Source organism: Gossypium hirsutum, chromosome D08, assembly GCF_007990345.1.
Source record: "Gossypium hirsutum isolate 1008001.06 chromosome D08, Gossypium_hirsutum_v2.1, whole genome shotgun sequence".
NCBI lineage: Eukaryota > Viridiplantae > Streptophyta > Magnoliopsida > Malvales > Malvaceae > Gossypium > Gossypium hirsutum.
This window is the reverse complement of record NC_053444.1, coordinates 19865281-19876485: the sequence shown is the minus strand read 5'-3', so window position 1 is coordinate 19876485 and position 11205 is coordinate 19865281. Positions and strand designations below refer to the sequence as shown.

Below are 11205 nucleotides of genomic sequence, written 5' to 3'. Positions count from 1 at the left end.
TGTGTCGATGGAGTATTCATCGAATAACATTGAAGCACCGCGTACATAGATGAAAGTATTATCTGGAGAGGTTAAATGGGCATAAAATTCCTTTACAAATTTCATGAGAATGTCATTAGGATGAAGGAAAAAGAGTTGCCATCCATGTTTCTCTACCATAGAAGAAATTGCTTCAGTGTATCCCGTAAAGGCTGTGTCTTGAAAAAGAAAGCCTTTTTCCATACAAAAGGGTCGCTTTGATGTGTTCTTGTTGTACTTTTCTTAAGTGGCTTTGCTGAAAAATGATCTTGGAGGCATAGAGGTTGATGGAGATGGCATATGTTGAGCCATTTGAGATGAAATAGTAACTGTAAAAAGAAAAAAGTTAAGACCTTTACAGTTATGGAGGAAAAACTGAAAATGTTGAAAAAGAAAAAAATAAAAATAACTTAGAGAAAGAAAATGAATGACTAGGGTAAAAATGAAAGGGAATATAGTAGTGACGTGGGGGATAAGATTAGCCTGAAATTATGGCTTGACACGATAAAGTAAAAATTAGGTAAGAAAAGAAAAATATATAAAAATTAAGCTAAAACTTTGCAAGTATGCTAAGTGGGTTGACAATTAAAAAGATTGGGCCAAAATATATCTGCAACAAAAGAAAGAAATAAAAATTAATTAAACTAAAGAAAGAAATCAAAAGCAAATTAATTAAATAAAACCAGGCAAAAGAAAACACTACGCAGTTCGAAGAACAATGGAATGTTTACCACGAAGTGTGGGAGCTCCCCAATAATGCTTTGAATGTTGGCCATTGACTTTGAAATTAAAGCCGGTCTTGCCATCTTCCAGTTCTACAACTCCATGAGGGTAAAAATGCACTATCTCGAATGGGTCAGTCTAACGAGCCTTCAATTTGTTAGGAACCAATTTCAACCTGGAATTGAACAACAACACTTGTTGTCTAGGTTCAAATTGTCGTGGCAAAATTTTCTTATCATGCCACCGCTTTGTCTTTTCTTTGTATAGTTTGGAATTCTCATAAGCTTAAGCTCTGAATCCCTCTATCTTATTCAAATCTAGTAGTCAGTTATTGCCAAACTTTCATTACAAATCCTCAGTCAAAACGAGAACCTTCATCACTAATCAAAGCACGAGAAGTACCAAACCTGGTGAAAATATTCTTATGCAGGAACTTTAGTACCGATTTGGCATCATTCATATGGAGAGCGACAACTTTAACCCACTTGGAGAAATAATCTATAGCCACAAATATGTATATTTCCCCAAGATGGTGGAAATGGATCCATAAAGTCGATATCCCATACATCAAACAATTCAAATTCTAGAATATTTTGCAATGGCATTTCATACCTCTTTGATAAGCTCCAAGTTCGTTGACAACGATCACAAGCTTGGCAAAATTCATGAGAATCTTTAAACATGCTTGGCCAATAAAAGCCAGATTGGAGAAATTTTGTAGTAGTCACTTTCCCCTAAAATGTCCTCCATATGCTGTTGAATGATAGCAGTGTAAAATACTCTGAATCTCGTCATCCGGAACACACCTTTGAATTACTTGATCTGCACAATGTTTGAATAAAAACGACTCATCCCAATAATAGTACTTGGCATCATGGAGAAATTTTCTTCGTCTATGATTATTGAGCCCAGGTGGTAGCAATCCACTTATAAAGAAATTGACGATATCGACATACAAAGATAAAGTCGTGGCAACTAGCAGTTGCTTATCTAGAAAATCCTCTTTAATGAGTTGAATATTGCCATATTCATTTCCTACTTAAAGTCTCGACAAGTGATTAGCCACTTGATTCTCTGTGCCTTTCATATCTCGAACTTCTAGATTAAATTCATGTAGCAGTAATATCCATCGAATTAGTCTTGGCTTGGCGCCTTTCTTGGTCACCAAATACTTAATCACAAAGTGATCCGTATAAACTGTAACTTTGGTGCCAACTAAATAGGATCTGAATTTGTCAAATGCAAATACCACAGCAAATAGTTCCTTCTCAGTAGTGGTGTAGTTCAATTGCGTATCTGTCAGTGTCCAGCTTGCATAGTAGATGGCATGAAACACTTTATCCTTTATTTGCCTAAGCACTGCTCCTATAGCGCAATCACTAGCATTGTATATAAGTCCAAAAGGTAATGTCCAGTTCAGTGCTATAAAAATCGGTGATGTTACTAGTTGCTTTTTAAATTCCTCAAATTCTTGCACACAAGGCTCATCAAACTTAAAAGCTCTATTATGTTCTAACAATGCACACAAGGGTTTGGATATCTTCAAAAAATCCTTAATAAACAGTCAATAAAATCCTACATGGTCAAGGAAATATTGAATTCCTTTAACTGTAATGGGTGGTGGAAATTTCTCAATAACCTCAATCTTCGCTTTCTTTACGACAATCCCTTGCAGTGAAATTTTATGTCCTAGAATAGTGCCTTCACAAACCATGAAATGACATTTTTCACAATTCAGAACAAGGCTAGTCTCTTCACACTGACAAAGAACTAGCTCTGATTTTTTTTAAACAGCCTTCAAAAGTATCACCGAACACCAAGAAGTCATCCATAAAAACTTCCAAAACTTTCTCTACCATGTCCGAAAATATTGCCATCATGCAACGTTGAAATGTTGCAGGGGCATTGCTCAATCTAAACGACATTCGTTTTGAAAGCAAAGGTTCCATAAGTACATGTGAATATAGTCTTTTCTTTGTCTGTAGGAGCTATGGAAATTTGGTTATACCCCGAATAACTGTCCAAAAAGCAATAAAAGGCTTTTCTCGCTAGTCTATTTAACATTTGATTGATGAATGGCAAAGGAAAATAGTTCTTCCTGGTTTCTTTGTTGAGCTTTCGATAGTCCATGCAAACTCTCCATCTCGTGTAATGAGTTCATTATTATCATTGCTCCCCCTTTATTGGGTACACATTGAACAAGGCTCACCCATGAACTATTAGAAATATGATAGATTATTCCAGAATCAAGCCATTTGATAATCTTCTTTTTAATGTTTTCTTTAATAATGGGGTTCAGTCTTCTCTGTTGCTCAATAAAATTTCCATGGCAATCCTCTAGTAAAAGCTTATGAATGTGGATTGACGGGCTGATTCCATTGATATCTGCGATTGTCCACCCCATCGCCTTCTTAGATCTCTTCAAAACTTCTAACAATTAAGCCTCTTGATCATATGTTAATTCTTCAGAGATAACTAATTACAACGTGCTGTTATCTCCAAAGTAGGCATGCTTTAAATGTAACGGCAAAGACTTCAACTCCAAAGTAGGAGGGTCCTCTATAGAAGGTCAATGAGGTTTAAAAGAACTCTCTAATAAATTTAAAGATTCAAAACTTCTCTTTGCTCTATATTCAAGTTTGCTTAGCCTCCATCACTTCACTAGGTTCTTCAATCAGTTCCTCTTAATTCAACTCAACTGAGTCTACTTCATCATCTGAATTGTTACAACAAAATTCTGCCATATCTTCCTTCACTAATGTGTTAATAATCCCAATGACGTGATAATCTTCATTTGTACCTACACACTTCAAGGCATAAAAAACATTAAAGGTTATCTACTGGTCATTAACTCTAATTATTAATTCACCTTTTTTGTACATCAAGTAATGTTCTACCTGTGACTAGAAAAGTTCTTCCAAGAATTATTGGTACCTCTTTATCAGATTCACATTCCAGAATAATAAAATCTACCAAAAAATAAATTTATCAACTATTACCAACACATCTTCAATTTTACCTTCCAAATGTGCATAAGAACGACCAGTTAGCTACAGCGTGATAGTTGTAGGCCTCACCTTCCCAATTTCCTGAAAACAGACATAGGCATTAAATTTATGCTTGCACCTAAATCATGATAACTCTTGAAAGGAGTTATATTTCGAGCCTCTAGATTGGTTTAATTGTTTGTAATTAAGTAAATATGTTTGCATTTTTAGATATTTTTAGGACATTACATAACAAATCTTAGATTGCTCTATACATGTTGTTATTTTTTACTTCTACTATTGGGAAGAAAGGTGTTGTTTGTGATTGGCAGCAAGCACAAGATAAAGAAGAGAAGAGAAAACTGATAGGAAAATGAAGGAAGTGAAATATTGCCATGACAAAATGTTGGTTAGATTGCCAACATGAATGCCATTACAATTCTAGGAAGATGACACAACACACTCAGTCCATGTCACTCTCAGCCAGCTGTACTTGTACCAGATTAATCACCTTAAAAAAGAGGAAGCAAAAGATGTATGCTGAGAGCGAGGGACTTACCCTATAAATAAGAAAAGAGAAAAAAGAGGATCAGAGAGAGAGAAAATGAGAGGATAACAGTTTCTATCTCTCTGCATTAGATTCTTGTGCATTCTCAGAAGAAGAGTTAAAAGGTAGAAGCTTACAAAGTAGAAGAATTACAAACGCAAGGAAAGGGAAAAGAAATCTACCTAAGTTTTGCATCAAATCTCATTATCAAAGTGAAAGTTGAAGTAGTGAAAGCTTCCTACAGTTCTGCCTTTATTTTCTGATTTGAATTTGTAATTCGTGAATTTAAATAATGACGTTGAATGGTTCTATTATGATTTCTAATGTTCAACCCATGAACTAATTTTCTTTGGGTTGGAATTCTTCTAGGTGAATTTTTATTAACTTTTAATGCCCATGGTTTGATTTCGATTTGTATACAGTTTCATTCGGTTTGTGATTATTTTTAATGCATGCATGCAAGCTCTAGATATAGATGACTGTGTAGCATGTTATTAGATCTGGTTTAATTCTGAAAAGATAAACTAGATTGGTTTATAATCGGTTGATATAGGCAAGTTTTTGAAAGAATAGTTGTAGCACTCTAGACATAGAAGTTGCAACCTATACAGGGAAAGGGAGAATAACCTAGATATCATTCTTGAGTCTGTAGACATACAAAAACTCATAATGATATCTCAAAGCCTGTCTTTCGAAAGAAGCAAATTGCAGTAATGATTCCCTAAGCAGTAGAATGGTCAAGATTTTGCCATGGCATTATTACGTTAAAGAAATAAACCCAAGGAATTCCAGCTATTATCATTCAACAGTACAAACTCTATTCCACTTACTCTTTGCCACATTATTTTAATTGTCATAACATATTTCAGTCATAATTAATTTTCTTAATCTTTCATTATATCTCTTTAGCAATTATTCACATGTGATTTTTGCTCAGTTCAATTAGTGAATTTCATAGTAATAGCATAACTAATTATCTTAGTCAATTCTGATCCCTATGGAGATGATACTCACTCATCACTTTATTACTTGATTAAACATGTATACTTGCACATTTGCATTACACATTCACATGCGACAAATCACATAATGTCTTGCCTACATAATGATTTCAAATTGAGCAAGGAATAGTAAAACTCCCAGGGTCCTTCAATTTCAGTGGTAGTTTGTTCATAAACATTAATGTGCACCCTTTAGTGAGAGCAATAGTTTCAAATTCCTCTAGTCTGTGCTTATTTGACAATATGTTCTCTATGAACTTTACGTAATTGGGAATTTGCTCCTATGCTTCCACCAGTGGTATATTGATATGAAGTTGCTTCTAGACATCCAAGAATTTTGTGAATTGAAAATCTTGCTTAGATTTTTGAAATTGCTGAGGAAAAGGTGGCGATGGCCTTCCTTCAACTTGTTGAGGTTGTTTTGCCATGGTATTCTTATTGGCAACACGACTTGATTCTGCTTCAACATTTTTTGTTTGCCCTTCTTAATTGTAGATTGCTCCACTAATAGTTCTAAATTCACCTTATGTGTGAAATCTGAGTTATCGTTTTCAACAGCGGTATCAATAAAAACTCCAGGTAGCTCAGTACCACTTTTGAGTGTAATGGCCTTGCAATGTTCTTTCCCTTGAGGTCTTGAATTTTTAGTATCACTCGGCAATGCTCCTTGTTGTCTTAAGCTTAATGCACTGGTAATTTGCCCTACTTGGTTTTCTAAAGCCCTTAAAGATGCAACTTGACTCTGTATTACAACATCGTTCTTGGCTATGTATTCCTTCAATAGAGCTTCCATAGATGAAGATGATGATGAACTTTGCTGAACATTTTTTCGTGGCAGAGGTTGATTGTATCTAGGTGGTACACTTGTGACATTCTATTGAACACCATTACTGGAATTTCCCACTCCTTGATTACTCCAACTAAAATTAGGATGTTGTTTCCATCCTAGATTGTATGTATGGGAATATGGGTTATTATTTCGATTGAAATTTTCCATGTAACATATTGAAGCTGGGTTTGATGGGCATTTTCCCATAATAAACACATATTGATTCTACTGCTTTCATTTCCTGCATTACAACTGGTCTCTTCAATGTTTTAATCATATTAGTTAGGGATGATACCTGAGTAGTTAATAAAGTAATTGCATCAAGCTCCATAGCTCCAGAAACTCTTCTGTCAGTACCCACTCTTGTAGTTGGATACTGATAATCATTGTTAGCTATCCTTTCCAGAATCTCATATGCCCCATTATATGATTTATCTAGCAAAGTTCCATTGGCAGATGCATCAACTACCATTAGTGTATATGCACTTAGTATTATAAAACATTTCCATTTGTGTCCAATGTTAGAAACCATGCATCGGGCATTTTCTAATAAATTCCTTGAATCACTCCCAAGGTTCATATAATGTCTCATCTTCAGATCGCTGAAAAGATGTAATATTATTCCTCAATTTTCCATTCATGATTGGAGGGTTGTATCGCAACAAAAACCTTTGACAAAGTTCATTCCAAGATGCCACCGTTCCTGATGGCAAAGCATTCAACCATGCTCTGGCATGATCTCGCAATGAGTAAGGAAATAGCTTGAGTCTCAGGGCATCTTCAGGAACATTCTAATGCCTAAATGAATCACAGATCTCTAAAAAGAGTCTTAAATGCAGCCACGGATCTTCTGTAGGTAATCCACTAACTGTCCTACTATTTGTAGCATTTGAAACATCACTAGTTCAACTCAAAATGTTGAGCTTGAAAATATGGCCTGACAATCCCTGGATTCAAATCATCCAAAATTGGCACTACATGTTCTCTAATGGGTTTAGCTCTATCATATACTACACGAGGAATATCAACGTCCCTACCATTCAAATGTAATGGATCTTCTTTACCTAGATCATTTCCAATCCTTTCCATTTCTCACAATTCTTTTCTCCTTCTTATCAAAGTTTCAGGATCAAAATAATACTCTTCGTTCTCAGCAATACCTCTACTTATAAACTAGCAACAAACCTGAAAAAGAATCAAAAGCGACTAAGTAAGCTCAAACAACAAAATTAAATAGATAATAACAAACCAAAGTTCACTAATTTTCTAATCCCCGACAACGGTGCCAAAAACTTGTCGTGTGTGAAATGTAATTCGAATGTGCAAGTATACACATCGAATCAAGTAATAAAGTGATAAGTGAGATCGTCTCCACAAGGATCAGAATAGGTAAAAATATGGTTGAGTTATTACTATAAACTATACTAATTAGGCTTATGGCAAAGTAAATAGAATAATGATTTGAAGTGAAGTATTACTGTATGAAATATAAAAATCAAATAATGAATAAAATGATGTGGCAATTCTACGAGAAAAATTTGAGAGGATTGATGTTATTGAATGGGAAGGTTGGAATTACTTAGATTATATCTTAATAACATAATAATGTCATGGAAAAATCTTAACCAAATTACTGCTTAAAGTATAACTACTGCATTCTGTTTCTTTCGAGAGCTAGAATTAAAGCTACAATTTTAAGTCTTTGTATGTCTACAAGTCTCAAGAACAATACCTAACAATATTATTGCTTACCTATATAAATCACAACTCTATTTCTAGAGTGCTACGAGTATTAGCTCGAGTACTCGCTCGTATCATTTGATCATGATCCAACTTATTTAACCTTTTTAGAATTAAATCAAGTTTAAAGATATCTAATGCATTCATCTATGCCTAGAGCTTGCATGCATATATTTAAAATAACCCAAACCGAATAAAATAGTAGATCTATTCAAAATATCACCATGATCATCAATAAATCAAGATAAATCCAGTAATTTCAACCGAAATGAAATTAGCTCATGGGTTGGGATTTAAAATCCAAAATTAGCTGGCTAAGAGTGACAAAAACTGAGTGTTGTGTTAGCATTTTCCTTAAATTGCCATGGCATTTGTGTCGGCAATCCATCTAACCTTTTGCCATGAAAATATTTCACTTCCTTCATTCTCTTCCTCATATTTCTTCTTTTTTCATCCTTCCTGGACCTGCTGCATACAACAACCAATTCCCCTCTTCCCAACAGTAAAAGTAACATGAAATGACATTTAAGGCATAATTAAAGCGTTTCAAGGCTTTCAAGTACCTTCTTCCCAATAGTAAGCTGGAAATCTTACTACAGACCACCTTTCGAGGCTCGAAAATCCACATATTAAGAAACTCAATACAGATGTGACAAATGACTCGTTTCCTGAAGAATGACTATTCACAATAACTGGTTTTCAAGTCCCTTGGTTTGCAAATATTGTGAATTACTTGGTTCCTAACGCTTTCCCAAAATGTTTAATCCATCACCAAAAGAAGCAATTCCTTGTTGACGTGAAATTTTATTTTTCGCGTGTGTGCAAATTAGGTAATTCGAAGGTGTGTTTCGGTACTAGAAGGGAATAAAACTTTTAAGCATTGTCAATTGAGATTGACAGGAAGACACTACAGTGGGATTAGAACAACACATAAAGTCCTTGAATTAGGTTTTTATTGGCTCACATTGTTCAAAGATGCTAACAGGTATGTTTCTTCTTGTGATAGATGCCACTTGGGGTATCGATTTCATGTGTCCAAACTTGATGAAATGCTTCAAACTTATATGCTTTCTTGTGAAATTTTTGACATTTGTGGTATCAATTTCACGGTACCATTTCCGAGTTCTTATGGTAATAAATGCATAGTGGTAGCAATAGATTATGTGTCGCAATGGATTGAAGCTGAAGCTTTACTAGCTAATGATACTAGGGTGGTAGTTCGATTTCTTAAGAAACTTTTCTCTTGTTTTGGAGCACCTAGAGTAATCATTAGTGATAGAGGTACATATTTTTGTAGCACTCAATTTGATAAGATTCTGAAGAAATACAGTGTACCACATAAAACAACTACCCTATATCACTCTCAAACAAGTTGTCAAGTTGAAGTGTCAAATCGAGAATTGAAACACATCCTAGGAAAGACCGTAGAGAAAAATAGGAAAGATTGGGTATTAAAATTAAATAATGTTTTACGGGTTTATAAGACTGCGTACAAAACACCCATAGGAACGTCTCCTTACAGACTTGTTCATGGGAATGGTTGTCAGTTACCACTAGAACTTGAGCATAAATAATTTTGGGCAATAAAATTTCTGAATTACGATCCTAAACTTGCAAGTGAAAAGATAACGTTGCAACTAAATGAGTTAGATGAATGGCAAGAAAATGCTTACGAGAGCTTGAGATTGTACAAAGAACCAACAAAGTGACACCATGACGTCCCCTTAAAGCAACCCAAGCAATTCACAGTTGGAGACCGAGTACTTTTATATAATTCAAGGCTTAAACTATTTCCTGGAAAGCTAAAATTGAGATTGTCAGGCCTATTTGTGGTAAAAATATTCTTTCCATACGGCACAGTAGAGGTAACACATCCTGAATATGACACATTCAAGGTAAATGGTCATCGAATCAAATCATATCTTGGTGATGATATTAATAATGAGAGAGAGGAGCTTCGCCTCCAAAATCTGAGTTAACCATATGCGTGAAAGGAAAAGTTGAGCTTAGACTCTAAATAAACACTTCTTGAGAGGTAACCCGATTGTTGATTTTTATTTGTTTAATTTTTTTGGCATGCCTAATATGTTAGAAAAAAAAGGAATCACATGGTCTAAGAAGAACCACAGAGCCTGGACACATGAACGTGTCCTAGGCTGTGTGAATAATGGATTAATTTTTTTCAATTTTATTTTAACCCACACGATCTCAAACAGTTACACAGCCTGGGGACACAATCGTGGGAGAAGCAAACAATGAACCCACACAGCCTGAATGATCTTACACAACCTGGAGACACGACCTTGTGACTATTGTAGCTATTTTTTAAAAAAATTGTCACACACACGGCCGTGTGAGTGTGAGCCATATGCCCATGCACATGACCCTAGGAGAAGTGAATGATAGGATCACATGGTTTGAGAGAGACAACACGGCTGATTGGGACACACGGCTTGGACATGGGCGTGTCCAAGGTCACGCGGATACTAGAGCTTATTGTTTTAATGATTCGAACCACACAAAGGCTAAGAGGCCTTGTACAGTTTCTAAATACAGTCGTGTGGACCAACATGGGCCATATACATGATCGTTTCTTCTATTCAAGTCTTGGGTTTCCAAAATATTTTATTCACTTTTTTCTTTCCCTAGCCCCACTATCATCTTCAAGCTCCATCCAACCTCTCACTATCGTTGCCCACTTTTTTTCACCTTTCTTTCCTTTTCTAAACCCTGTTCCCCTCTTTCTTCCCACGTGGCCCTCATGAACCTCTGCCCCTAGTCGCACCAACCACGTTGATCACTCACAACCGCACCCTTTATCTTTATCCTTTACCCCATGTAAGATCCACCGTTGTTCACCCTCAATCTCATCTTTCCTTCTTTTCCCCCACCCTTCCTCGATCGACTGTCTCTACCGCTGATTTCTCCCCCCACCCCACGTTCAAAATTGTCGCCCCTTGCTAAATCCTTCCCCATCTCCCGTTCTTTCCTTTCACCATCGCCCCATTGTTATAATCTTTAGTATTATTCTTATTATATTATTAGTAAGATTAAATAGCTAGTTTAGTTAAGATATTGTGTGCATGATTAGAATTAGATATAGTTTATATGAGGAGTAGATTTTAGTTAGCTTAACTAAGTGATATGGCTTTCGTCATGCGATGGTTTTATTATCGATTTGTTTTAATTAATATGCTGGTCAAATTACGTGCTCGATTAGTTTTTGGTGGTGCTGATTTTTTTGGTTTTCTAATATTTGGTTGTTACCTTTTATTTCAGGTACATAATGAAAAACACCAGGGGCAAAACCAAAGTCGTTGCTCCCGCCTCTGAAAGGCGGAAGACATTGGGTGCCACCTC

General features: G+C 35.6%; 1 non-coding gene across 1 annotated transcript; it reads left to right on the top strand.

The window, feature by feature from the left end:
• The first annotated feature begins 6630 nt into the window (after positions 1–6630).
• Positions 6631–6737, top strand: LOC121220499 (small nucleolar RNA R71). Its single transcript, XR_005917703.1, has one exon. It is a non-coding gene; the product is annotated as a small nucleolar RNA R71 (small nucleolar RNA).
• Positions 6738–11205: the final 4468 nt, after the last annotated feature.